Source organism: Vanacampus margaritifer, chromosome 2 (genome assembly GCF_051991255.1).
Source record: "Vanacampus margaritifer isolate UIUO_Vmar chromosome 2, RoL_Vmar_1.0, whole genome shotgun sequence".
In the NCBI taxonomy this organism is placed as follows: domain Eukaryota; kingdom Metazoa; phylum Chordata; class Actinopteri; order Syngnathiformes; family Syngnathidae; genus Vanacampus; species Vanacampus margaritifer.
The window spans coordinates 54,606,020-54,633,963 of NC_135433.1; the positions used below are offsets into that span (position 1 = coordinate 54,606,020).

A 27,944-nucleotide genomic window follows, 5' to 3' on the forward strand; every position below is an offset into this window, starting at 1 on the left:
GTCGCTTTAGCATGACATCACTGGCAAGGTGAGGAGGGGCTGCACTGCTTTTTGGTGTAGAGCCAAGTAGAGAAGAGTAGAGTAGGGTAGATACCGTCGGTGGAAACGAGGCTTTAGTGAGGTTAAGTAAATAAATTTTCGTAATTTTAAACCATCAAACAATGGGTGTAAAAGGCATATAATCTCTCTCCTCCATGGAAACAGAATTACTGTTTGCTTTAGTGCACCTTGCTGACTGTCTATTTCTTCATGACATTATCACTTCAATCTATCACTTAAATCTTGTGTCACACTATTGCCAATATCAAACAAACCAAAGGGGCAAGCATACCTTTTTTTTATATGGGTAATATGCAAAGTGAGTTCTATAGATCACAATTTATGGTAAGGAGCCAAACAACCAATGGAAACAAACAATCTGAGAAAAACATTTCATGATTATTGCACAGACAAAAGTATCTTACTTTATATAGCTCTATAAAGTATTTTGAGTTACTTCTAACTTTGAGAAATGACCGTGATAGTTAACGAGTAGTCGCTTCTCCATGTGTTTCCTCATGAGTAATTATCAAGATGGTAATATTTGCATACCGTTTGAGTACATCAGCATGGCCAATACACTTATGCACAATAATGAAATCAAGCACATATGCCATCATTTATCTCCTGTGAGACCAATTACCCATTGATTCAATAACTGGAACTGCCACAGCTGTCAGTGTCAGCCACATTGCCATGGAAGAGTGATTTTATGCATGTTGGACACATACATACAACAAATATGCTCACTACTGTGAGGACCATTTTTATGGAATAATGATGGTGGCAGATTCAAATTATCTGTGAAAATTAGACACACAAGATCATCCCTACCAAAACTCAAAGGCTTTTAAAGATGCAGTGAATGCATGTTAGCAAAACTGGACACATTCTCATGGAAGTTACGTGAGCTACAAACATATCTAACTCACATTAAATTACAGATATATTTACAGATATATATATGTGATAGTACTCACAAGAGTACAGTGGTACCTCGGTGTTTGAACATAATTTGTTCCTGCGAAGTGTTCAAAGTCCGAATTGTTCAACCTCCGAAACATTTTTTCCCATAGGAAATAATGTAAATGCAATTAATCCGTTTCCAAGCTCCAAAAACTGAAAATTCCCATTTAATTTCTTTCTATTTATGTTTTTTACATTCACAGTACAGCACAGTATTTAAACAATAAAAATACTTTACCTTACCTGTTGTGGTGTGATGGCATCAGTGGATGATAAATGCTATGTTAATGCTAGCTTTAGTTCAGTGCTGAGTTTGTGTATTTTACATTGGGCATACTACTAAGCGGTCCTTGCGTGCGTTGTTTAACGTCAGCCACGTTGTTGAACAGCTAAGGGGGGTCCTCGTGCCAGTATTTACAGAAGTAGTCATGGTAGTTATAAATGCGCGATAATCTCCTTCCTAATTTCACTGTGGTTCGTAGCACTGTATGTTTTCTTTGCTGCCACTGGCACTGTTGTCTTTCTTTGGGCCCATGGCGAAGAAAATTGTCTTGGAAAAATCGAAATGCACTCGCTAGTATGGAGCACCTCCGGGAATATTCACGATCTGACTGGAAAAGAGCAATGCATCGTCTCAACTACTGCAACGTGAGCATTCGGCATTGCTCGGCTTCGCTCGGTTACTTTCGTCTACCCGTTTTCAAGGTATGTTCAGTTTAGCTTTCTTTGCTTGGGTGTTCGAACTCTGAAAATGAGTTCAAACTCCGATTTTTATTCAGATTTTTTGTTTAAAGTCCGAATTGTACGAGTTCTGAGACATTTAAACCAAGGTTCCACTGTACTTACTCATTCTCAGTAACGCACACCGAAATGGCACTGATGGAATGAAATGAACATGTGTTACCTCCTAAGGAGACACACAGGAATCGAACAGGATGGAGCAAAACGTTCGTTCCCCCCAGTCTTTCTGACGGTTCCTGACTGAAAAATGGCCACAAGAGCGGGGGCCGATACCAGTATCGATATCCGTTGCGAGTACCAATACCATGAAATCTGGCCTGATATCGGCCCGGTACCTGGTATCGATACTCGCCCATCCCTACTTAAAACAAATGACATTGTGATAGATTATGATGCCTTAGAGTGACCAAGGCACCATGCAAAGGTGAGATAAGACACGTGCAAGTCATCAGTAAGTCTCACACCTTAGAATCCCGAGTGACAGTTCAACCATTTTCGGCTGCATCTTTTGGTGTGGCACGGGCCTAAAACTGTGTTAATTAACTCTTTGACTGCCAGACGTTTTCAGAAAAGGGATGCTGTGGGTGCCAGCCGATTTAAGCATTTTGACTGATCTTTCAAGGTCCACAGAAAATTTTGTGTTCGGACTATGGAAACACACATACTACCAAATGAAAGATCGGACTCTCATCTTTCATCAGAAAAAAAAAAAGTTTGTTTCTACCTCATTCCGTTTTTCAGTAATCAACAATAGAAAATGGTTAGTTTCACCCAAATGCTCTGTTTTGAAACAAAATACGGAGAATCAAGCTTTTTGTGAAACGATATTATTTCATGCACTCTAGTGAATTTGACACCTTTTTTTTTCCATGAATGATGCCACAAACACCTAAACAGTGCTTTACTTCTGTAAAACACTACCACCAACAATGAAAAAGTGTTTTTTTGATAGCAAAATACGTTTATTTACATTCAACAGTGTAACAATTTGACAAAACAATTTGGCAAACTATTTACAAATGTGTGCAACCGTGGTACTATTTACAATTGTGTGGATGTTTCAAATGCAGTTTTTCTTTTTGTAACACTCCCCTGCATGCAAGGGGACGCAGCAGGATTTGCACAACAGATTAGTTTCACTGCGATTGCCCCTTCGCGTGCAGACGCTACACTTTCTTGCCGGCCTTTTTTTCCGGGGAATAGCAAGTATATACTGCAGTGTGTGTTTGGCCATGTTGCCATCAAGTCTACTCTCAGGATCATGATACGGTGACGTTACGGTGGTGTTACGTCTGGCTTTCTCATGTCCTTCAGTTCCTATACCGGGTGGTAGATGTTCTGATCCATCTTATCCACTCCATTCATGGTGGCATCGTAGTCCATAACCAGTGTCTTCTCCGTGATCAGACTGTACCTACTCCTCCGATGAATATGCATTTGACTCGGGGTACTCTTCATCGTCCGATTGAACGTCTGCCTGTGCAGAAGTGCTCGGTTGTGCTCCGCGTTTTCCGGCGTTAGCATCGCTAGCCGGTGAGGCTTTATGACGTGGTCATAGCCGCCGCGTCAACGCTTCCAACTTCGGCGTCAACCTTGGAGTCACCATCATCATCATTGTCGTCATCAATGTGCTCTTTCGCATTGGTAGATGCTTTTTGTATTTGAAAAAAATGCTCAAGCGTGAGCTGCTTGCAACCGGTCGTCGGTTGTGCTCCGCGTTTTCCGGCGTTAGCATCGCTAGCCGGTGAGGCTTTATGACATGATCATAGCCGCCGCGTCAACGCTTCCAACTTCGGCGTCAACCTCGGAGTCACCATCATCATCAACGTCGTCATCAATGTGCTCTTTCGCATTGGTCGATGCTTTTCGTCTTTGAAAAAAAAAACTCAAGCGTGAGCTGCTTGCAACCGGTCGCCATTTTCGCTTCATCAGCCATTCTCTCCTCAACACTCTAGCTCCGCCTCACGTCTTCTACTGACGCCTACCCAATCTTGTCCAAAGAGAGTCATCGCTGCCATCTAGTGCCCAAAAATAGGCATTATACTAACTAGATCTACTTGATACTTTCAGCACAGCTGGCCAAGGCTTTCCTCCACCCGTTTCCAAAAAAAACATAGTGAACGTCTTTTAACGTCTTTGGCAGTCCTCCGTAGGATTTTACTAAACGTTATTTAACGTTTTTGGCAGTCAAAGAGTTAAACTGACTTTGTTTGACTTTACAACACAAAGCAAATTCAGACTCACTTGAGACTTGATCCTATCTGTGGCACCAGGACAGCTGTAGACCATACAGTATGAGTTTAATATGGAGTTTTATGTGAAAAAATTTACCCCCCAAAAAAGTGCTCCAGAAAACATATAGTTTAGTAACAGTTGTAGTGTTCATGACATGTAGATGAAATTCAATTTTGTTGTCATTGCATAGAGGGTTACAATTACAACAAAATGTGGTTTAGCATCTACCCAGAAGTATTAAGAGATTAGAAAGTGTGGTGTATGCATATGATTGCTAGTATAAGTACAAAAATATATACAGTATGTATACATAATATATAATACAATACTGATGGTAGGCAGTAGGGTTAGGGTAACGATAATAGCAATATTATGATATTGCAATATTAAAACTGCCATAATATATCATCGTCGTCATGTCACAATATTGAAAGCAGCACATCTGTTCAAAACTTCAGGTTGATTTCCATTTGTGCAGTTCTAGCACCTTCTGGTGGCTAGTTTTTTAGTGCAGTTTAATTTTCATTAGGAATGTTTTGGCCCTTCTATGTTTAAAATCCACGGTCGGATGAAGGGGAACGTAATATGCTTGTGAATCAAGTCAATATGTGGAGGAACTTCTTACTAGAGATTGTTGTTTATGTGCACTGCCGTTATGTACAAAAGCACAACGTTGTGCTTTTTTTAGTATGAGTTTTGTTTTACAATATCTTTACCTTTTTTTAAATCACCATCATCCCCACAATATCGTGATCAGTATCCGTATTGTGTGCTTTGGATATCGTTACTAAAATGGGGATTATTTTTGAGGGATTACTATCAATGTTTGGAACATACTTGGCAAGCTGATCGGACCAATTTCTCTTTAACAAAGAAAACATTTTGAACTACTCAGGCCGACAAAAATTCAATTGTTGTAAACAAGTTATAAAAACTTTATTCAGACAAAACATAGGTGCAACATAACGAAAGCAATTAAAACAATTAAAAGCTTGAAGTCAAAAAATTATATAAAAAAGAAAATCCAAACAAAAAAGCATGAAATGCTTAGTAGTGGTGACGAAAGGCGGAGGGCGAGTAGCAGGGGGCATATCAGTAAGAATGAGACCATGTTTGACTCCTGGGCTCCAAACAAAATGTCCAAAATGTTTGGACATTTTGTTTGGCCATTTTAAAGACTTTCATAAAGCAAGAAATTCTGGGAAATGAAGTGCTGTTCTATCACTATTTTAAACAATATCAACATTTTGACAATTTTTTTAATGATCCGCTTTTTCATGTTAAACATTTTATGTTAATTAAAAAACAATTACTACACTTTACTATTTACTAAAATTAAGTATTGTGTACATTGCGTCCTTACAACAGTATTTGTATGAAATTCATGTTGTAAAAAGCGTTACACACTGCAAAGCCACAGGAAAGCTTTCCATCTCAATGATTTGAATCAGAGTTAGAAAAAAAAAAGTTGATCATATCCAGCATCTCATCTAGTGTGAGCACAGATACAGTATGCATACGAAAATAAAACCATATTGAAATGAAGACTTTGAATTATGTGTTGGTTGTGAGGGAAGAGATATGGTTTTAGTAAAATGTTTGTAAGATTTCAGAGTGTCCCTTTCTACCCAAACCTCCCAAAAGCAATTTAAGAGACATAAATGAAAAATTGAGGTCTGTTATTTGATAACAGAAAGCAATGAAATAGATCAAAATGCTTTTCAGCAGTTCTCGTGCATGGAACCATAATAGAAGTTGTATTAACTGTGATGAATCATACATTTGTCATGACTTTGTATACCCTTTAAAAACTAAGTTAAATTCAAATTCTTGGCCGCATCTTTCATCTGCTTACTACTGTGCTCGGTGGCAGATGAGTACGAAAGGTAGATAACACACTTTCATCTTGGACTTAGTCACTTTTAAAGTAGCAGCCGTGACGGGTGATTGATGCAGCATACAATTATTTTGACATACACACTTTTTAGGGGGGTTGCCATATAAGTTCTTCCTTATGACCACAGCTCAGTTCATCTTAGGTCTTTTGGCATCCTCCCCACCATCAGAGCCATCACACCAACAGTTGACTGCCCATCTTCACTCGGGTTTCCATTTAACCCTACGTTTGCTAACAATACAATACAACGCAGCACTCTGGTTAATTTTAGGGCAGCCCTTGCAGGTCTCACTGTCATTGCCTACCACGGCAGTTTAGAAGGGGCTAATTCAGGGATAGGCAAGTTTGGTCCTAGAGAGCCGCAGTCCTGCATGTTTTCGATTTCTCCTGCCTCCAACCCAGGCGTTTCAAATCATCAGCTCATAATTACGTTCTGCAGGAGCCTCTCAGCTGTGTTTGAGGAAGGAGACATCAAAAACATGCAGGACTATGGCTCTCTAGGACCGAACTTGCCTACCCCTGGGCTAATTGATCACACGGTACAATGTTTTGAATTGACAACAAATTGGAATTTGACCAGTATCTCCGAATGGATTGTTTTTCTCTCCAAAGATGTATAAGACACAACTAAATTACATATCCAATTACCTTACTGAGTCTAAAGGAGGCAACACGTTTCATATCTTATTCTATGGCCTTAGTATTTTGACATTTTAGCTTCCCGTTGTCTCACTTTTTTCTTTGCTACGCTTCAAAGCTTGGTTTTCTGACCAGATGTGAGTAGAGTTCAAAGGGACCAAAGTTGGTTTTCTACAAAGGACCAGATCTCACTATTTTCCTTCCCAAATAATTTGAGACGGTTGACAAGTGATGCTTGCTGCCCGGATAAAACAAATTGATGAAGAACAACAATGGATTTTCAGATAGAGGAGAAGCAGTATATAAACACTGTCTGTTTAGATGCATTAACTGTTTTTGGGACATGTCCAACCAGATGTGTCACTTGGTATCAGTGAGTGCCTAAGAACATTTTCTCACCTCAGACAAAAAGTAAAGCAAGAAATGGAATGTGTAAGATCTTTAACAAATGTATTAAGGCTGTCACTTTAACGCGTTAATCTAGATTAATTAATTACACGCAAATTAATGCGTTAAAAAAATAACGCAATTGATCGCGAGTGGCAAGTCACGGGTTTTGTTGGCCCTCTATCTCCGGAACGCAATGACGTGGAGAGATGGCGCCAACATCGTTGGAAATCTGTCATCGAGATGAGTCCAGGGATGCCCTTAAGTACCCAGGTAGGACGTACGGTTCGGAAGATACGGCCGCCCAAAGACCTCCACGAGACCGATGATTTCAAAAAATAGTAAAAACTCATAGTAAAAAAAATAAAAAATAAAATTGGCTGCTAGATGTGATGAAGTGATGACGTTTTTGGCAGTACAAGGCTGAGAATTGAAATCAATAAAGGTGCACCACCCATCCACCTCAAAAAAGCAAGACAGGTATTTTATTAGCTAGTTAAAACAGTGAGTAATAACTATATTAGGCTCAAAATGACGTCTCGGGGAGATCTAGTTGTCTGGTAGTGCTAGTGGTTAAACGCAAGTATATTTATAAAAATAACAAAGCCGGGGCTATTAACAAGAATGCCGTGATTTGTACCTTTTGTAAAAAAGAAAAAGAAAAAAGCAGCTCCAGCCTGACTTATAATTTAAGACTCTCAATGTAAACAAGCTTGTCTGAGCAACTGGCTCAAGGACACATAGCGTTGTCTGTTGTCAGATCCTGTAACCTAGCTTGGGGTGGGTTTTTGATTGGAGGAGTTGATACTGTAGCCCAAATTCCTATTTTGGGTTTGAGTTGTTGTGTTATTATCAGTTCATCTCATGCCATTCATACACCGACCGCAGCCTGTGGAAGTTAAGATTTTTTTTTAAACAAAATTGAAGTATAGATTATCTTTTAAAATAAAGTACGGCCTAATTGGTTTGTTGATGTGCTTGAACGTTTTCGTTTGAATTTTATTCATGAAGCAGTCTTCTCTTCTTGGTGTAATCAATTGATTAGTCATGCACTACAAATTGTCCTGAAATTCTAATTCTTTATTTGGGGACCTTGATCAGATATGAAATTAAAATAGATTAATTAGATTAATTATTTAAAAATCCTGTAATTAATTAGATTGCAATTTTTGATCACCTGACAGCATTATTAGCTCCTTTGTATTTTCATTTTTTTTGGGTCAAATATGTTAAACTTTAAAAACACAAGACTACATAAAGGTTTGAATATTCCGTTCTAAAATTGTCTTATAATTGTGGGAATGCTGGAAGCATTCAGTACGTTTAGTTAATGTGCATATTGCTACTACATCAGTAATCAAATAATTGTAATGGCTCCTCATTGTGTGGAGTTTTAACAGCAGAATGTATTGCCAAAAACGATAAAACCAGCTAGTGTTAATTTTAAAATTTAATCTCAGTTTTAGTCCATTTTCAATCATGCTTGTTAGTTTTTATCATAGTTAGTTAACCTTATCCCATTTTTATTTAGTCAATTTTAGTCCACTATAAACCTAGCATTTTAGTCTTTATTTTAGTCTAAGAAAACATAATTTTATTCATCAAATTTTATTTAACAAAAACTGCCAACGTTTTAGTATAGTTTTAGTCAGGACAATCATTTTACCCCTGTATATTTTTTGTCAGCAGATTATATTGAACACTTCAGATCTAAAACTATTCCACATAAATATTCTCTAATCTTTTTGATGAAAAACAACTTGACACACAATTACAATATACCAACAAGTGGCTGCTATGGTTCCATGATTTAGCGGTTGGATTAACGTTATTGTTGAAATGTTATAGTCGTTGGATTAATGTTACGTTATAACTAAAATGTACTTATTTATTTTTTATTTTTTTAAACCTTTCAGATTTGAAAGAAAGTGTGTCACTGTGTGGTTTTGGTTTAGTCTAGTTTTAGTGCGGTAAAAAATGTGCGTTGACGAAATTATTTTTGTTTGATGAAATGTGACACCTGGCAGAGTTTTATATTATTTTGTGTCTTTCTCAAATTCCCTCTAAAGAACAAAGTGTGCGTGTGTGTGCTTCTCTATAGCGCACACTCAGCCATGTGTGAGCTAATTAGTGAATGTGTCTGGTTGTGTGTGTGTGTGTGTGTGCGTGCGTGTGTGTTTGTGTGTATGTCAAGGACCCCAGAGGATGCTGTTTTCCTCATTTGTGGTGACAAATAGGCAGCCTTTAGAGAAAGGGTGATGTGCTGCACTGCAGTTGACCCCTGACATCTCATTTGGACCTGATATATGGGCACAGTCACAGCCTGCTGTTTCCCATCTGATGAAATGACCAGGTAGCATTCAGTCTGAACGGCACACAGCTACTCCAGCACAGCATGACTGACTGGATGGAAGCATGTGTTGTACAAGGAGCAGCCTGCTGCTCCTTTTGTATTCATGCTGGATTGGATGTCACACAGGATCCACGTCTGCCTGGATTTGATTGTATTACCGCATTCAATTTTGTTTGTGTGGGTTGTTTTCTTCAGTTTCTTTGGGAACAACAAATCAGGTGCTGGTCATGGATGTTTTTAGGGATGAGTACCGAGCCCCGCTACTAAACTGACCCCGGCTATAGATTATTCAAGACTGGAGTTTCGATAAGCTCTAAGTTAACAACAGTGTTGGAAAAATTACACCATTTTATTTTCAATTTATTTAGGCTATATGAACATAATTCTTTGGTTTGATTTGATTCAGTAGGATTATGATTCGATTCGGTGTAGCAGTTTAACGATTATTTGATTAGTCAACAATTTGTCAAATGTCAAATTAATTTAACACAAAAAAATAATACAAAACTGAGTTTGATGCATGCACTGATAGGAATTCCATTAAAGTATTGTATTACTAATCTAGTAAGCAGTATTGTTATCTTCCCTATTTGCTGGGTACAATTCATTACACACTACAGTTGAATACAACTGGTGAATTTTAAGGTTGCAACTGTAAATATAAAAATGGTGAAACTGTTATAGTTGGAATGATTATTATTATTATATGAGATCCTTTCTTCCCTTAGCTACCACATCTTTTACATTCAGAATAATCACACTTATAAAATGAGATTATTATTATTATTTTTTGTATATAGACTCATTCAGTACTCTCAGGAGGCCACATTAAAAATAAATAAATAAATATCAATTCAGCATTAGGAACCCATTAAGTACTTCTCGCCTACTCTGCGGGAGGATGACAATTCATGTCCGACAGTGTCAATTCAACCCACAATGTCCTGCAATTTTGCATATCTCCTCCCAGCCACCCGAGTCGAAGTGTAACCACATGTTTTATAGTGTGTTTTCCATCCACTAAGAGCAATACTGGTTAATTGGGATGCCAGTATCTGCAAGCACTGCAACTTAATGCCACACATTAATTCCTTGGGCCAACAGAATGCTATTGACTTGCTGTTTATTGAGATATTATGCGAAATATAATAATAATTAAAAACAACCAGGTCATGTAAAGTTGATCCTAATTTTCGTAAAGTTAATTGGAGTCTATAGTATATTTCTGAATAATGTTAATATTTTTTTTAAATAACTAAATGCATTAGGATATAGATTTTTTTTTGGGGGGGGGGGGGGTAGATATACTTTATTTTACCTCTATTTTGAAGTAATGTTTAGTTTCTTGATATAAATCTTTTAACAATCAGTGTTTAATCATTATTCATTAGAGAGGTTCTGACTAATCTAATTTCAGCTCCTACAGTACTATTGCCGCTAGTATTTCAACTACAGTGTAGTGAATTGTTTGTTGGTGACATCAATAAGCCCTTGCTTTCTTTCTGAGACAATAATATAATGCACAAAACATTTTATATTCAAATCAATGTTGGACGATCATGGAGCTGTAAGGTAAGCGTAAAAAGACAAGGTGTAAAAGTAAGCAGAGAGATTGTGTGTCGTGCATGCTTGTGTTTGACAGGCTACCTTCAAAAGCAAAATTGAAGGTCAAGGTCAGCATCCAACTGAAGTTACCCTCTTTCTGCTACCATAAGTTGTACATTTAATAAGAGAGCTCTTTTCACGATCCTTTAAGATCATTGCTTTCTAGTGCCATTGTAGCCCCCACAATGTGTTCCTTATGGCATTGCAATCATGTTGCATTGCTGTAGTTGTCACTTTAGTGGTAAGAATCTCTACTAAAAGGAGTGTTTTGCATGGATTCGAATAATGATGAGAAGATGAAACCATTTTTTTTAATGATACTGAGGCATAGGCTTTTTTTCTAGTGCCTCCAAACTCTGAATTTAAATTGGAACCTCCTCAAAACAACCTTGAGATTACAACTATTGGAGAAGAGTAGGACAGGTTCGTACAGACATTGTTTATCGTGTTGTCACTGCATAACCAGGAATAATCAAAAGAAGGCTTTGACCTTCATTGAGCTTACTTGGAATACTTTTCTGAAAGCTTTTACATTGTATGCATACTGTAATAGGAATATGTGGGTAAAATATACATTGTTTATATATACAGCGCCCTCCCCGACCCTTGTGAGGAAAAGCGGTTAAGAAAATGGATGGATGGATGGATACATCTTGTGATGCTCTCAGACACATCATCATTATACAATGATGTACTGCATGGCATCATTAATTTCTAATGGGTGTGTTCGTGATGCAGCAGATGCCACACTTGTTTTGACCATTGACTCCAATTGAAATTAAAAAAAAAATCATTTCCATTTAACATTGCTTATTTTATATATTTTATGTTTGTGTCTGAATATTCTTTATTCAACCTAACATGTAATCTGTTATATATATATATATATATATATATATATATATATATATATATATATATATATATGTGTGTGTGTAAGTGTATGCACCATCTCAGGGCCTCATTTACTAAAGATAGTGTGCAGAAACAAAAATGACCACAGCATATTGTCTCGTCAGCATTGTCGTATCGCTGGAAATATAAATATATATATATATATATATATATATATATTTATATATATATATATATATATATATATATATATATATATATATATATATATATATATATATATATATATACACATATATGTCATCCAGAGGCACTGTCCCCGATGGCCACACAATGTTGTAGAGGCGTGTCAACCACGAAACCCCCACAACATCCAGAGCCCTTAGGAACTCCGGGCGGATCTCATCCACCCCCGGGGCCCTGCCACCGAGGAGCTTTCCAACCACCTCAGTGACTTCGACCCCACAGATAGGGGAGCCCACCTCGTGATAAAGGCTCGGCCACCAGACGCTCGCCTTCGAGCCCCACCTCCAGGCCTGGCTCCAGAGGGGGGGCCCGGTGACCCTTGTCCGGGCAAGGGAAACAAAGATCCAAAGTTTGGAGTACTTAACAAGGTCAAAATAATATAGTAATATATATATTGCATAGTAATAAAATGGCCCTCGTATTTCTGTACTTTCTTGTACTCATTACCTTATCCTCCCACTGCCTCACTCCCACAACATGACAGTCTTATTATTCTTCCTCTAGCTTCACATACCAATTCTGTGCCCTGGCTAATCCAAACTTAATCAGAGTATGCATACATCACATTGTGAGATGGAGCTTGGGAGGAGAGAAGGATGGAATAGTGAAAGAAGAATGCTTTGCCAGAAATGCATGATTGAGGGGAAGACAGGTCAAGTCAAAATACGGAAAGTATTGAAAGCATGCCTGAAACAAAGAGTCTGAGGACCAGAAAGGAAATGTAGATAAACGAGAAGACATAGTTTCTTCCAAATATAAGTGTGTAAGCAATTTAGTAGGCACAATAAGAGCATTTCTGTGAGTAGATAATGCATGTCTTCTATAAGAAGACAATATTGTGTGTGCTGTATATGTGACTTAACAATTAATATATTAGTAATGTATATCATCTTATGAAAAATATGACTGACTGCATTGTTGAGATGTAACACGGACAGCACCACAATTAACGTTGCTACTATTGTGAAGCCATAACCCATTGGACTATGAGAAGGTTATTCAGGGAAAAACAGGCTATCAAATATAATCATTATTATAGTAAATCTTTTTAGGATTTTACCCCCAAAAATATTAAAGAGTCAGTGTGTAGAATTTAGTGCCATCTAGTGGTGAACTAAAAGAATGCAACAACCATGGACAGATTTAATTAGATTAAAAGCTTGATCTGATTAAAAATGATTCATGTAAACTCGCCATTCAGAATGTTCTGACCCGATAATCGGATCAAAATTTGCATCCAATTGACGAAGGTGGGTTAAGACGATTCTTATTCCGTTCACTTAATCAGATATTTGGATTGAAGTAATCCTTTTTGCGCATGTCTGTTACATCAGATAATGCGGAAGTCCCAGTAAACAATAATGCCGGGTGCAATACGTCAAAACGGACGTGAAAATCATACAAGCATCACACATTGTGTGGTTAAGATACAGCTGTCTGTCATCATACAACAGACCAGCAGGTGGTTCCTTTTGCAAATTGCTGAAATGGTTCGAAGCCTGCACGAGGCTTAATCTAGCAGGAATGAAGTCGAAAAAGTGATTTACTTCAATTTAAGGCAAAGTGCTAGGATATCGCAAAGCCTCTGTAAATTGGCTGACTGGAAAACAAGATGGCAAAAATGTGATTAGTTGACTTCAAGCTCTAAATATTGATGCAAGATGGACTGATGACCAGGAAATGGTAGGGCAGCAGGTAGAATACCAAAGGAGTCTTAATGATTACAAGTGTTGGAGCATTGAGATTGGTACCTTAGGGGCACCTGCGACCCGAGTCAGGAATGGATCAGCTGTGCAGAAAATAGATTGATGTTGTCTATCCGACTTATGAGTGAGTTTCTGATAAGCCACCTCTTGAGTGAGGCAAAAAAAAAAAAAGATAGTCACCGCCATAGCCTGATGCACTGTCAGCTGTTCAATGTCACACATTCCTCAAAGGCACTTCAACACACAAATGTATACAGCGTGTGCTCATGTCTTTGTCAGTTTCAGCTAAATTACACTTCATAAAACCAGTTTCTTTAATTTGTAGAATTTAAGTTACATATTATTTTAGTTGAAATTACATGGGGGGACACTACCAATTGTTTTAACTGTCAGAAGAAAAATAGGACCAACATGAGAATCCATAATGAGCTATAGTTGAGTAAAGTGAAAGTTGCCAGAAATAACAAAGTAGAGTTCAGATGCATTAAATACAGTAATTTGTACCCCGTTACATTACAATGCTAACCATTTGCATATAACGTGCTGCAAAAACGCCAACCTGAACTCCAGGTATTGTAATTACAATGTCATCTACGACTATGTTTATGCATGTCTCGTTTAACTACTGAACATTTATTAAACAGCCTACAGTGTATTCACATTGATCTATGAGGGCCAGATGTGTTGTCAATACTTTCCAGCCACAAAAAATCTGCGCGTGAAACAACAGAAGTACAGTTTGCCATCGTCGGAGCGGCAACAACTAGCTAGCTTAAATATATCCAAGTCAACTAGCGAAAGAGGATGGCTTTTGTCTATAAATGATGTGATAAGTGTCTTAAATGAGTATGATGTACAGTAATTTATTTAAAGTTTTTAGCTTTTTGTCATCTTATTAGATAATCACTGTGACATGCTTATTGTAGTGTAGAGTTTTTGAGTTGTTTGGACATTGATTAAATTGAAGATTTAGAAAGGTTAAATTAATTTGCTCAAATACACTGTAACACATTTCAAACAAAATTACAGCATTTTCTTGTATTTAAATTTTACAGTATTTAACTGTATACCTTATGGGTAAAACAAAGTGAATTGTGGGTAAAAACAAAGTACAGTAATTTGCTGTACAATTAGCTGTCAAATACTGTAAATTTTACAACAACTATGTTTTGGCATGTATTTATGTAGATTCCAGGTAAATACTGTAAAGATCGTTGGTTTTTGGCGGGTATCTCGATAGGAGAAGAAGCAAATAGTGGACACTGTATTGTCACAGGAGCAAGGACAAGAATTCAGCGATTACGGAGTAATATTTGAGCGCGAGGTCGCATCGTCTTCACATCGCATTTCTCCGATAAACAGGCAACATTACAGCTAACATTCATTTATGCACTCGGCTGCAGAACGAGGATTGATCTTACAACGAGGGCGGCACGGTAGCTGACTGGTTAGCATGTCCACGTCCCAGTGCAGAAGATTATAAAAAATTATACAGATTAGATAGAATAATAATAAAAAAGCTAAAAATAAAGAAGCAGTGTAGTTTAAGGTGTGTAAGCAATCTTGAAGAGGTGGGTTTTTAGTTTGGTTTTGAAAATGGTCAAGGAGGGTGAATTGTGGAGATCAGGGAGCAGAGAGTTCCAAAGCTGAGGAGCAGAGCGGCTGAAGGCCCTGCTCCCCATTGTACTGAGGCAGACAGGTGGAACAGTCAGGTGAATCGAAGAGGAGGATCTGAGGGTGCGAACTGGAGTGGTAATGTGGAGGAGGTCAGACAGGTATGGAGGAGCAAGGTTGAGGAGCAGCTTAAATTGTGTGCGGAATTTAACCGGTAACCAGTGGAGTTGCTGGAGAACAGGGGTGATGTGATAGAAGGAATGAGCAGCTGAGTTCTGGACCATTTGGAGTTTATGTAGGGAGTTACAATAGTCAAGACGGGAGGTGACAAGACTGTGAACAAGAGAAGAAGCAGATGGTGGGGCGGAGTCGATTGATGCTGCGGAGGTGGAAGTAAGCTGACCGAGTTATGTTATTGATATGTTTATGGAATGATAAAGTGTTGTCGAGGATGACACCCAGACTCTTAACTTGAGGGGATGGGGAAACTAGGGAGTGATCAACAGGGATGGAGAAACTGTCAGCTTCGGATAATGTAGATTTTGTTCCAACCAGAAGAACCTCTGTTTTGTCACTGTTAAGCTTCATGAAGTTGTGTGTGAACCAGGAGTTGATTTTGGATAAACAAGATTTAAGGGAGGTGGCAGGGAGTGAGATGCTAGGTTTGCAGGAGAAATAGAGCTCGGTGTCATCCACAAAGCAATGGAAGGAGATGTCATGTTTCAGAAATATGGTGCCATTACATCTAATTCACTAAACAAAAAATATTAGTGTCAAAGGTAAAGCCATACTTTTTTCTAACGAAAGAATGGAATCCAATCTTTCATATGGTATCCCACCATGTTTATGTAGTCGTAGCACACAATATTGTTTGCCTTGAAAAATGAGTGAAAATGCTCGAAATCTGCTTTTTTTTTTTGTGATATTGTTTGGCAGTAAAATAGTTAAGGTACTCATTAATGAGTGTGCGTGTGTAGATTGCTTGCTTACATAACTCAAAGCAAAGAAACCCTACATGCATATGTGCCAACTCCCTGTCCTTTTAGACAAAATAATCTTTGGAATACATTGTTTCATGTACGGTATTTAGGATGTGAATGAAGACTTGATCGGTTCTGACATCCTGGTCAGAGCAATGCCACTCCAAATATCACAGATGAATGCAACCAGTGATGTAGTCCAGGGTATACGTGGGTACACAGTGTATACCCATCTCTTTTTCAAGTCAGCATTGTGTACCCACTTCCAAATCCCTCGTGATGCGCACCGTTCAGTAATATGTGAGGATGGTGAAGCGATGGCCCACCCTCCTCTGCCTCTAATTGGCTGGTAGTCGATGCCTTTGCTGAATAGATTGGCTAACTTTACGCATGAGGGCTAATGAGCCAATTGTAGGCAGAGTAGTGCAGATCATAAACACGGTGAATGATGAGTAAAAATGACGGATTTTTTTACATTTCATTCAGGACGGGTTTACGGACGACTTAAAAATGTTTTGGGAATTTTCGAGGATACGTACTTCACTAAGGACCACTACACCACTGAATGCAACCATAACCCAAATCTTCTGGTGGAGGTAATAAGCACATGTATCAAGAATATTGCTGTTCCCAATTCTATCAGCCAAGAACAGAAAGTTGTTTGAGCAGTTCATGTGAGCGAGAACAGTCATCAGTCAAGGTACCACATCTACTTATTCAATTAGAGTACTCATTCAGAGGCAGCCCGAGTGGCAGGAGGGATGAGAGTTTATAATTCTAATCAGGCAGCCCAAACCGTGTGATAAATGACTAAATTAAGGGTCTTGGAGTTTGATAAATGTTGTTGATTATAGAGGTTGGTCCAATCAATGCCAATGTGCTGTCTTGGTGTTCCCCAGAAAGAGCGAAAAAGAGCTGTTTAAGCGGCCAAACAATAACTAATGAAGGAACTATTGATAGCACCAAAGGTTTGGTAACTACAGTAAAATGTTCTTTTGTGTATTGATGTATGTGCATTTACCTACTCTAGATGTAAAATACCTACACACATTCCCATTTCTTTATTATAGCACAATATTTGCCATGTGATAGCACGAGGCAATTTCACACAGAAGAAAGGGGATAAAAATGGTACAGCAAAAATGTGTTAACTAATGTGTCCAATTTCCACAGTAACTGTGCTCCTTGAGCTAACTTAGATCAGCTGTTACAATTGACAGCAGTTGAACAGCAGCAAAGTTAGGTTAGACGGATTAGCAGCGCTGTCTTTATTGTAAAGAAAATCTACCATTTTGTGTCCTTTAAGTGCAAACATATACAGTACTGTTTAATTAATGCATAATGAATCACAATCAGCATACATTATTTAGGCTATGTATGCATACTTTGATTACTGTCATCTTTATTGTGGTAATGAGTTCATGGCAGCCACAAATAATTTAGTACAAAGACTACATCCACTGAGGTTTGCTTACTTTCATTGCCATTGCAGTGGCTGTATGAGAATAGCTAGTGTAGTATTAACATTGCTTAAGATGCAGAAATAAATGTAATGTTTACTGTGCTACAGGCCCAATATACTCTTCTCATTCCAATTTACAGATTAACTATCTGTATATGAATGTTTTCCCAAAACAAATAAAGCTGATGAGGTTAAGTGCAAAACCAAAACAGCAGAATTACAGAAAAATTTCCATGCCAAACAAAATGCTATTTAAAGGCTATACATCATTTATAAGGACATTTTGAATACTTTGAATGAACTTATGATGCCTGTATCTGATATATTGAGACTAAACTTTGGCAACAGATACAGTTTGTTGCATTACAAGGTGTTCTTGTCTGGCTAACATAAGAAATATAAATTTGAATAAAATTGAAGGAGAGAAGCTGATACAGTGGCAATAGTGAGGGTGTAGATTGATGGAGGTGATTCCTTTCCTGACTCAGCCAAATGATGGTGGCAGTATTCCCAGAGTGCAAAGGAACAGATACAACCAAGGATGTGGTTCAATTTTATATTATATCTTACCATATCAAGATGCCGATTAGACAAGATGATTATTGGTGTGTGTGTATAGGTGTGTCCTATGCTGCTTGCCTCAAAAATGTGCAGGACAATTTTCCTTTTAATTTTTTAAAAAATACTCAAAATATGGTGTAACGTTTGGTTCTGCACAAATATTGAAGAAACTAATGGATTGTTATGAGCTCTGATAAAAAAAATCTGTTTTAATTTTTTACATAGTTTTTTTCTTTTCAAACAGATGCTAATTGGACTAAAATCACACTTTCCAATCAAACTACATATCAACATCACATTGGCAACTCTCCAATCTGCTGAACTTCCATGGATAGTTTCTGCCTGTTTCTCATTTACGGATGTAGTAATTGCCTCCCCAAGTTGCTGTTTGGAGGAATACTGCTAAGTAAAGCACAACCTTGTTTTGTCTTAAAAAGAGAAAAAACACAGGACAATACTGCTACCCACCATCTTAGATGAGGGTCAGTATTGAGTAAGGGGATAATTTTCCTTGTTTGCATTGTGACAATCCAAATGTGGGAGTGAACCCAGATGTGGTGAGTGCAGTGACTGACTTCTGTTTGCAGTCTTATTTTGAAACTCAAAACTGCGCCACACAAATTGGTTGTAGTTTGCTCATTATTATTATTTTTCATTTTATGATTTGTAGATGCCAGAATTTGCACATAATTGTATGTTTTTGTTTGTCTGATGACATTGTTTTTTAAAAAAATACATCAGAATTTAAGTTCAAGCAGGTACTCAGTACTTGATTATTCTTTTCAGCGAATACTTTTTTGCTTTTACTTGTGTAATATTATTTTTGAAGTAACGCTCCTCTTACTTGAGTTCATTTTTTGGCTTCTCTACCCACCTATGCCTAGCACTTCCTGATACAGTATTAAATGAAATTGGCAAGTACTGAATGTTAAAGATATCAGCCATCTAATTGTATTGTCTGTGTGTTTTCTCCAGTTTACACTGCAGAGAGACAGCTGCGGAGATTCAGACTACAGAAACTCTGTAAGTACAGCAATGCTGCTCACCCATATTGATTTTTTTCATACAGTTACATTCGGTATCCACCTTGAGTATTTGTGATGAAGTATTTGTAGTATGTATATCTAGTTTAGTCAGTTGTCATTTTTTAGCAATAGTGTTTTCCCCTCTAAAGATTAAGAAGAGAATAAGTCATGTACACACATTTTCCATTTGACCCATCACAGTGAGCATACACTGGAGCAAGGGACCGCTTAAGTGCCCGGTGAGCAGTTCGGGGTATCAAACCATCGTGGCAGATAACCATCTGAACCACGTGGTCACAGCTGCCCTATTGCAACCTTCGTGAGGTTTAACATGAGTATTTATTTATTTTTGCTGTTGTGAGACAATGCTGCGTGACTGGATGGGCAAACTTAACAGGCCATATTTACTGTGAATGACGGATGATTTGTCATGGCAGACAGACAAGTGCAGATGAGAAATTTTGTCAAATGTGGTAAAACGTCGTGTACAAAACTAAACCTGGCAGTAGATAGTAGGGCATAACATAATTTGGTGTGGGGACTCTTAGTGAGACAGGAACCATATTTATTCTCTCACACTCTTATAGCTAATCTAGAGCCATATGTTTATTTACCTACAGAACACAAAAGCTTTTAGAGATATTGTTGTGAAATTTAATGAATTGGTGGAATATACTGCCTTAAAATGTATAAGGCTCATCACCAAATCTTTTTTTTTTCCTTTTTTCAGGAGAGCTCAGTATTGTTCATTCGATTTGACATCATCATTGCTCTCCTTTTTAAAAAAAAAATTTAAAAAAATAAAATGATTTTTTTTCTTTCTCTTTTTTATTTTTATTTTAAATATATATACATATATATACATATACACACATATATATATATATATATACAGTATATATATATATATATATATATATATATATATATATATATATATATATATTTTTTGTATGTGGGTGAGCATGTGCATGTGCGTGCGTGCGTGTGCGTGCGTGCGTGTGTATTCATCAGTTCACCTAAAGCCCATTAAAAAAAAAATCCCATACTAATAATATAATATAATAATAAATTGCCAAATGCAGAAACATCAATGTAAGTTATCACGATGTAGTGGCTCTCGCTAACAGACAGAATTAAGTAACCAGAATTAGGTTAAAAAATTCTATATACGTAGACCATGTTTCTATAAATTTTGATATTTGGTTTTTATTTGAGGCAGATATTTTTTCCATTAAAATGTGATTTATGAGGAGGTTAGACCATTGGTCGATATTCAGAGTTTGTTTATTTTTCCAGTTAACAAGAATTGTTTTTTTAGCGATAGTAAGGGAATTGAAATTGTTTATGTGGTAAGTCAGTTGTTGTTAGGTCACCTAGCAAACACAAGTTTGGAGATAAAGGTATCCTACAGTCCAAAATAGCGGAAAGTTTTTCTAAGACTTTAGTCCAGAAATACATAACCGGAGTACATTACCATAAAGCATGAACATAAGTGTCTGTAGTGTTTTGTAAACATTGGAGACAAATGTCGGAGTCTGAGAGTCCCATTTTCTTAATCATATATTGAGTAATGTATGTTCTGTGAATAATTTTATATTGGATAAGTTGTCAATTTGTGTGTTTTGTCATTTTAAATGCGTTTTCACAAACTTGAATCCAAAAGTCAGATTCCGGTGCTATAGACAAGTCTGTCTCCCATTTCGAGATGGGTAAAGACATTTTATCAGCATATGAAAGTAACTTATATATTTTTGAAAGTTTTTTTGTTGTTGTCGGAGAAAGCTTGTTAATATCTTTAGCTAAAACAGGCGGTTGGAGCGTACCCCGAAGTGTTGGAATTTTTTTCTTTATCATATTTTTAACTTGTCACCAAATCTTACCAAATAACTTATTCCTAAAAAAGGGAACGTGAGAACAAATAAAGAGGAAACTGTCTCTGTCTGTCTGTCTATCTATCTATCTATCTATCTATCTATCTATCTATCTATCTATCTATCTATCTATCTATCTATCTATCTATCTATCTGTCTATCTATCTATCTATCTATCTATCATGTGTGGGTTTTTCCTTGTGTGTCTCCCTTGGTCTTGTTAAGTGTTATCCTGCCCTTTGTCGTGTCAACCAATCAGTGCCCTCAGCCACTTGTGTCTTGCCCCAGGTGTGTCTTGTTGTGTCATTAGCGTGTGTGTATTTAGTCTCCTGTCACCCCTCTGTCTGTGTCGGTTCATTGTCATTTCCCTCCCGTCATCCTACCAGTTTTTGCCATTTGGAGTTCGCTTTTGTTTTGTAGTAATTAAAGTCCTTTTTTGTACATCACCTTAACCTTCTTGCCCTGCTTCCCTGCGACTGGGTCCTCCACCAAACTTTGCCTTCTTGACACTATCTATCTATCTATCTATAATGAAACTGATATGCAGCAAGAAATTATGATCTATTTATTTAATTTTGTAAAATTATGTTGTGTGCCTTAACTGTAGCTGTCATTCATTTTGTGTTGATGAGGGGCAGCTATTACAAGTTTTACTTCTTTATTTTCTTTGAAAGAGTGAAATAAGTAAATAAAAAACAAGTCATAAAATAAATGAAATATGACCCTTATCAGCATTATGCATGTTAACAATTGTTAATTGAAGGTATTCTAACATTTATTTTGAGCGGAGGCAGCAAGGTTCACATAAGGAAATGTTTCTTAAACTCAAATGTGTTCTGTGTACTTTATTGGGCTGGGCAGCTTTTACCAACACATCCAATCTCGTCGCAATGACTAAACATTAGGTTGAATATTTCGTCTACACTGTACAACATTTGTGTAGTATCATACAAGCAGAGTGTGATTGCCTATTGTTGCGACTTGAGATCACATTTTTATGGCCAAGCGGTATAGAAAATGGATTGGTGGATGTGTACTGGTTGCATCCACATATAAATTAGCAACATTGCAACACTAAATCCAGCAAACACACCCAAAACAACAAATATGAGAAACAGTCCTGCTCACACATGCTCCATTACATTTGTTGCCACTGATGTTGAGGGATACAATTAGGCCAGATATGGCATCAGGGAAGCCAAGATGAAGTACAGACTGAAGATGAGATTTACCATGACGCCTTAGATTTCTGATATTGCGGCAGGGTCTGAACGTCAGACTTCCAGCAGAACAGTAGTAAGCCATAGCACATTGCCCATTGAGTTGATTTATTATACCCCTTAATTCCATCAACACTGATCAATTCTAACAGAGTAAGCAGAGAGCGCTATACATTCAATGCAAAATTGGCAAAGGTGTGAAAGGAAGATTTTCAAGAAAATAGTTATGTCTTACATAGAAAAAAGGCCATGGCAGTCACTTTACACGCATGCAATTTGCACATCAGAATCAGAACTGCCATGTCGGGTAGAAACCTGCTGTATCCGACTTTGGTCAGTTTAATATTTTTTCACAAATCTATATGACTGGTCAGTCTCCACGTGGGTCTGTTATTTTCTATTATTATTACTTATTCTTTTTCTTTTTGGTGTTTAAAATGGCTTGCTATCCTTGACAATGCAATGTTGATGGTGCAACAAAAATAATTTTTTGGGTTGTCAAAAAAGTGATGCTTTTGGAGACACGAGGATTCTGGCGGAATGCAGTGTAATGTTACTTTACTATTGCTAGTTACAAACTTCTAGTTCACATAAACCCAACCAATTAGATATTTAAATCAATTTCAGTCCTGAGGCCTGTTTGCATTTTTTATTCTAACCCAATAGTGAAATGTGAAAAATCTGGCATTTGTTAGTGTTTTGTTGTTGTGTTAGATTAAAAACAAATACACAGTCTCTTTTTGATAAAATAATATAAAAGTAACCTACTCTTTTATTATTATTATTTTTTAATATTTCCAGTTACATTCAGTACAATACATAGCATACTGTACATATACAGTACATCTTGCAGGCTGTAAACTATAACACATACAGTATGCCCTAATGGACAGTTACCACTAGATGGGGCAAGAATCCTTAAATTTAGCAAGGCAGATAATCAGAGGCTCTCATTTGATTTGATTCGATAAGGATGCTTTTGTATTTATTTCATTTTACACATAGAAACTCATATAAAACTCTTTGGAAAATAAGAGTAGGCAAGATTGTAAATTGTAGGATTTTTTTTAATTTTATTTATTTTGTTCGACCATATTTACAGTTAACTCAATGTGTTAATAATAATAATAATAATAATAATAATAATAATAAAACGAGCTTCAATGAAACTAACCCATAAAAAAAGCTATGCTTCACACTCATAAATAAGCATTTTCAAAGCGAATTTGTGAAAATGAAATAAAACATCTAAAAGCAGATACAAATTTCATGTCACTTATGGACCTGAGAGTAATCTCTCAGTTATGGTTGGTTGGTTGGTTTATTGAACATATACACACAATACAAAATTTAAAATATAAGTTGAACTGAAAATCAAATTAAATTAATCAATAATGTCATAATTTACATGTTCAAAAGGAGTAGGAAGAAGTACAATAACTTATCTAAAGTAGTCCTACTCCCTATTATATCATGTTAATGTACTAATAAATTATTCTTATTTAATAACGTGTGATTGAAATAAAAAATAACTTTTCTTAACTGCAGCACAGATAATAGTGGTGTGAGTTGTAAGCCCTTATCCATTTCATATATGTAAAAATTAAATAAAAAAATAAATAATAATGCAAATAATAATAATAATAATAGAAGGTAAAGCCCTACATATACAGCCAATCTAATCAATACAATAAATTCCCAAACAAATTGTTTCATATATGTAGGCACACAGCATAATATGCACGTGAGCACACATATCAGAATGTATCTCAACAAGAAGGAAACTGTTAAAATCACTCAGGGCAGAATCGGTGGGTGTGGCCATTCACTACGTTATACATGTCATTCCTTCACAGTGAACAAATCTTATGTTGTTTTAAGTAGAATGCATTTTCCCCAGAGAGGACTTGTGTGAGGTGTATGGCGAATGATTCTGTATATCAAAATTAAACAAAAATAAAAACTTTTCCACACTTTTGCAGCTTGTGATTTCAGTTGAACTAGTCAGCAAGTGTGCTCACTGAAAGACTACTGGAAGTAAACAACAGCGAGCGGCCAACTTAGCAATTTATCATCTTGCTCACAAAAACAGAAATAAAGCATGGACGTAGTAGGAAAGCTAATCCGTCAGTACATTAACAGTATATAACTTCGAATGGGGAAGCTTTTGTTTGAATGGCTCACATCAACTGGCAGGCCTCCAGGGCCATGCAGGAGAAAAGGTCTAGCACTGAGTGATGACGCCTGCAGATACTGTCGAACTTCAAATGTAATTGCAGCCTACAGACGGTCTAAACAAACTCTCATCGCCGCTGTGATCCAGTACTGATGTCACTTCTTGGATACAGAACACACATTTGTCAGACTACTCCGCTTTCTTTTGAAAAATAACATAGACTGAGCACTTACATTTCTGCCTCCAAAAGCAAGTATAAGCTCACACAAACTACTGATGTGTAAAGTGGTATTTAAAAGCCACAAGGCAAGAACCAAATTAACATAACTATAACATTAATTTAAATCGGAATGGACCTCACATGTCTACCTGTAAGGTACAAAACCAATTTGTGAAAAAGGTGATGATAATGCAATGTTATAAGAGTATATTACAAAACCACTGTTTACTATAATAATGAACAATTTTGTTAATAAACTCATTATAGGAAATGTTGCCATGATGCCACTACAAAAGCAGAAGGGAAAATAAGGTGGGTTTTAGCTTATAGTTATACAATGTTGAACTTCACGTTCATATCATATATCATATCATATCATATCATCCAAATATTTGTATATTTTGTTTATACAAAGCATGTACATGTTTGTTTTTAAATATATGTGTTATTGAATTTATTCATATATCTAACATTTGAATGAACCATTTTCATACTGCACATTCTGCTCAGGGTTACGGTGGTGTGAGAGGTGATACACTTTGGAGTGGTCGCCAGCCAATCGCACGACATGTAGACACTCCTATAGACAATTTAGAGCCGGGATGTCAAACTCAAATTAGCTCAGGGGCCGCATGGAGCAAAATATATTATCAAATGGACCGGACCGGTAAAATCATGGTATATAACTTAAAAATAGCTGGCGTCAGTTATACACAGATTTTCGCTATTTGCAGGCCAGCCCTAAATAGCCAGGCTCAATTGTAAATATATTGTTACAAAAAACAACACAAATGCAAATGGAACGCAGCAACACTTTGCATGTAAGAGCTCCAGCTAGCGTGATATATCTACTTGTTTCGCGTATAGTTCCCAGAATGCTTTGTATGGCGTAGTTAATGATGTCATAGGACATTAATCCATGTTATATGTGTTTCTGTTACCAGTAGCTGAATGTTTATGTTTGATTTATGTTGTTGTATGTGTTTATTTTTTATTTCTTTCAACAAACCCTAACTTTAGGTTGCATGTAAAATAATGACATCCAGGTCCATTCCGTGTACACGTTGCATTGGTCATCCAAGGATTGCTTGTGAAGTTATGAATTTATATGTTTTGATTGTGGCCGGCTGAATAATTGGTCCGCCGTTACTCATTTTTTACTCTATAAAATCATCCCGCGGGCTGGATTAAACCCCTTTGTGGTCCTGATCCGGCCCGCGGGCCGTATGTTTGATAGCCGTGATTTTGAATCTTCTGATAACCCAGCACGCATGTTTTTGCAATGTGGGAGAAAGCACGTGGATAACATGCATTTGAATCCCGAACCACAGAATTGTGAGGCAGATCTACTAACCACTATAATACCGTGCTGCTGAGAATGAACTAATCACTTTCTTTCTTTTTTTTTTACATTAAGTTAACTCCAAAACGATTTAAACAATGACAATAAGTTTTTATGATTTGTTGTACACCAACATGAGTGCATACTTTAAGCCTTAGTTCACAATTGTCTCACAGACATAAATTACAACCATTTTATGTAGTGAACCAATTGTCAGGGGCTTATTGTGCATTGTGTTTGGTATAATTTTAAATGTGATTGTATTACAGTACATGCATAATACATATAGTATTGTATAATATGATTTGCTGACAATGGCTGTCTGATATCTGGAGGCCATGGACAAAATTGAATTGAGTGCTTCCTCCCTGTCAACCCTTCACTGCGGCCCCCTTTCACTTTCTGCTTGCTTTTGGGTCTTGATGCCGTCAGATACAGAATAATTATTTAAATACTATTTTTAAATAATTTTTTTGCACAACGTTAGCAGAATTTATGGTAATAATAAGTCATTGAGTTTCGTTAACCTGTGTTTCTTTCTAGCCGCTATTCTGGTCATTATGGTAGCAAATATATGGAAACATATTGTGAGTGGAGCAAGTTGGTGTGTGCTGGGAGGCAAGCAGTGAGGTGAAGCAGTGAAATTGATACTCGTGCTGAAAACAATAAAATAGCGAACGTAACTAACTCATTAGTTAAGATTTTCATATCACAAATATTTTTTTGCAAATGTATGTATGGATGGAAAGATGAAGCAACTCATAATGCACAGGCTCATACCTTTTTCTTTGTTCCTTTACTTTGATGCAGAGGAACTGGCAAAACAATCAATTAGCCATAGAAATAAACATATTTATACCTAAGGTGGGGATTCAACATGAACGCCACATGAAGCTGGGAAATTGTGATCTATTTTCTACCCTGTTATCTGTTTTTAAAAGAAGTAGTGATGGTGACATTTTTTTAAATTCAATATGAAAAATGGGGTTTGAATGTTTTATCATAATATTATTTAGACATAATAAAATATGAAAAAAAAAAGTCTTGGTTTCTACTCTAATGTGCATTTTAAAAGACCTAGCACAAACATGGTAAAAATGAATGGAATCTTTGTAAATTTTATATTTTATTCTTGTTATCCATGCAACACATTATTTCTCCATCTTCCACTGAACAAGTTCTGGACTGAATGACAATAAATTGTACTGCAACAGATTGTAGACGTTATGCTTGCATCAAGTGTTACTAATTTGACAGAATGCAGGCATGACTGCATTCAGCCTGCACATCATCACGCACATGCATCATACTAAATTTGTTGTTATTTGATGCCGATTATCAGCCAATTGCCTCATTATAATATTAGTTTGATCACAGCATTCTCGCTGAGACTGAATGACTGCATGTATGTGTGAACAACAGGGGGCAGAACACTCCCAATTTGCAGAATTGTTTTGTGTGTGCTGGAGAGAGAGGGGGAGAGAGAAAGAGTGAGAGAGAGAGAGAGAAGCCCACCATAGACTTCATCTGTTAATTAGTTTTTCTTCCTTATTTTTACTCTTAGTCTAACCATTGGGGAGTTCTCTCTCTTTATGTAAGAGTGTGTGGTGTGTGTGCATTTGCGCGTGCGTGTATCTTTCTCTCTCTTCATCACTGTATCAGCAAATTATACTGCAGGGAAATAGTTTTTCTTTAAATAGACTCCTCCTCCTCGTCTCTTTCTCACACAGTTTTCCTCTGTATTTTGGGCCTCATTCCTCGACTTTATTTGAATCTTTGCCCACCTGGCTCTCCCAAATTT

At 36.9% G+C, this 27,944-nt stretch overlaps 1 protein-coding gene across 1 annotated transcript in view; it reads left to right on the forward strand.

The window, feature by feature from the left end:
- The window catches only part of rbfox1 (RNA binding fox-1 homolog 1), a 351,722-nt gene that overhangs the window by 58,606 nt on the left and 265,172 nt on the right, over nucleotides 1-27,944 (forward strand). The window contains exon 2 of the mRNA XM_077556739.1: nucleotides 19,262-19,309. The gene's annotated coding sequence lies outside the window, so the exon portion shown is untranslated. The remainder of the gene's footprint in view (nucleotides 1-19,261; nucleotides 19,310-27,944) is intronic.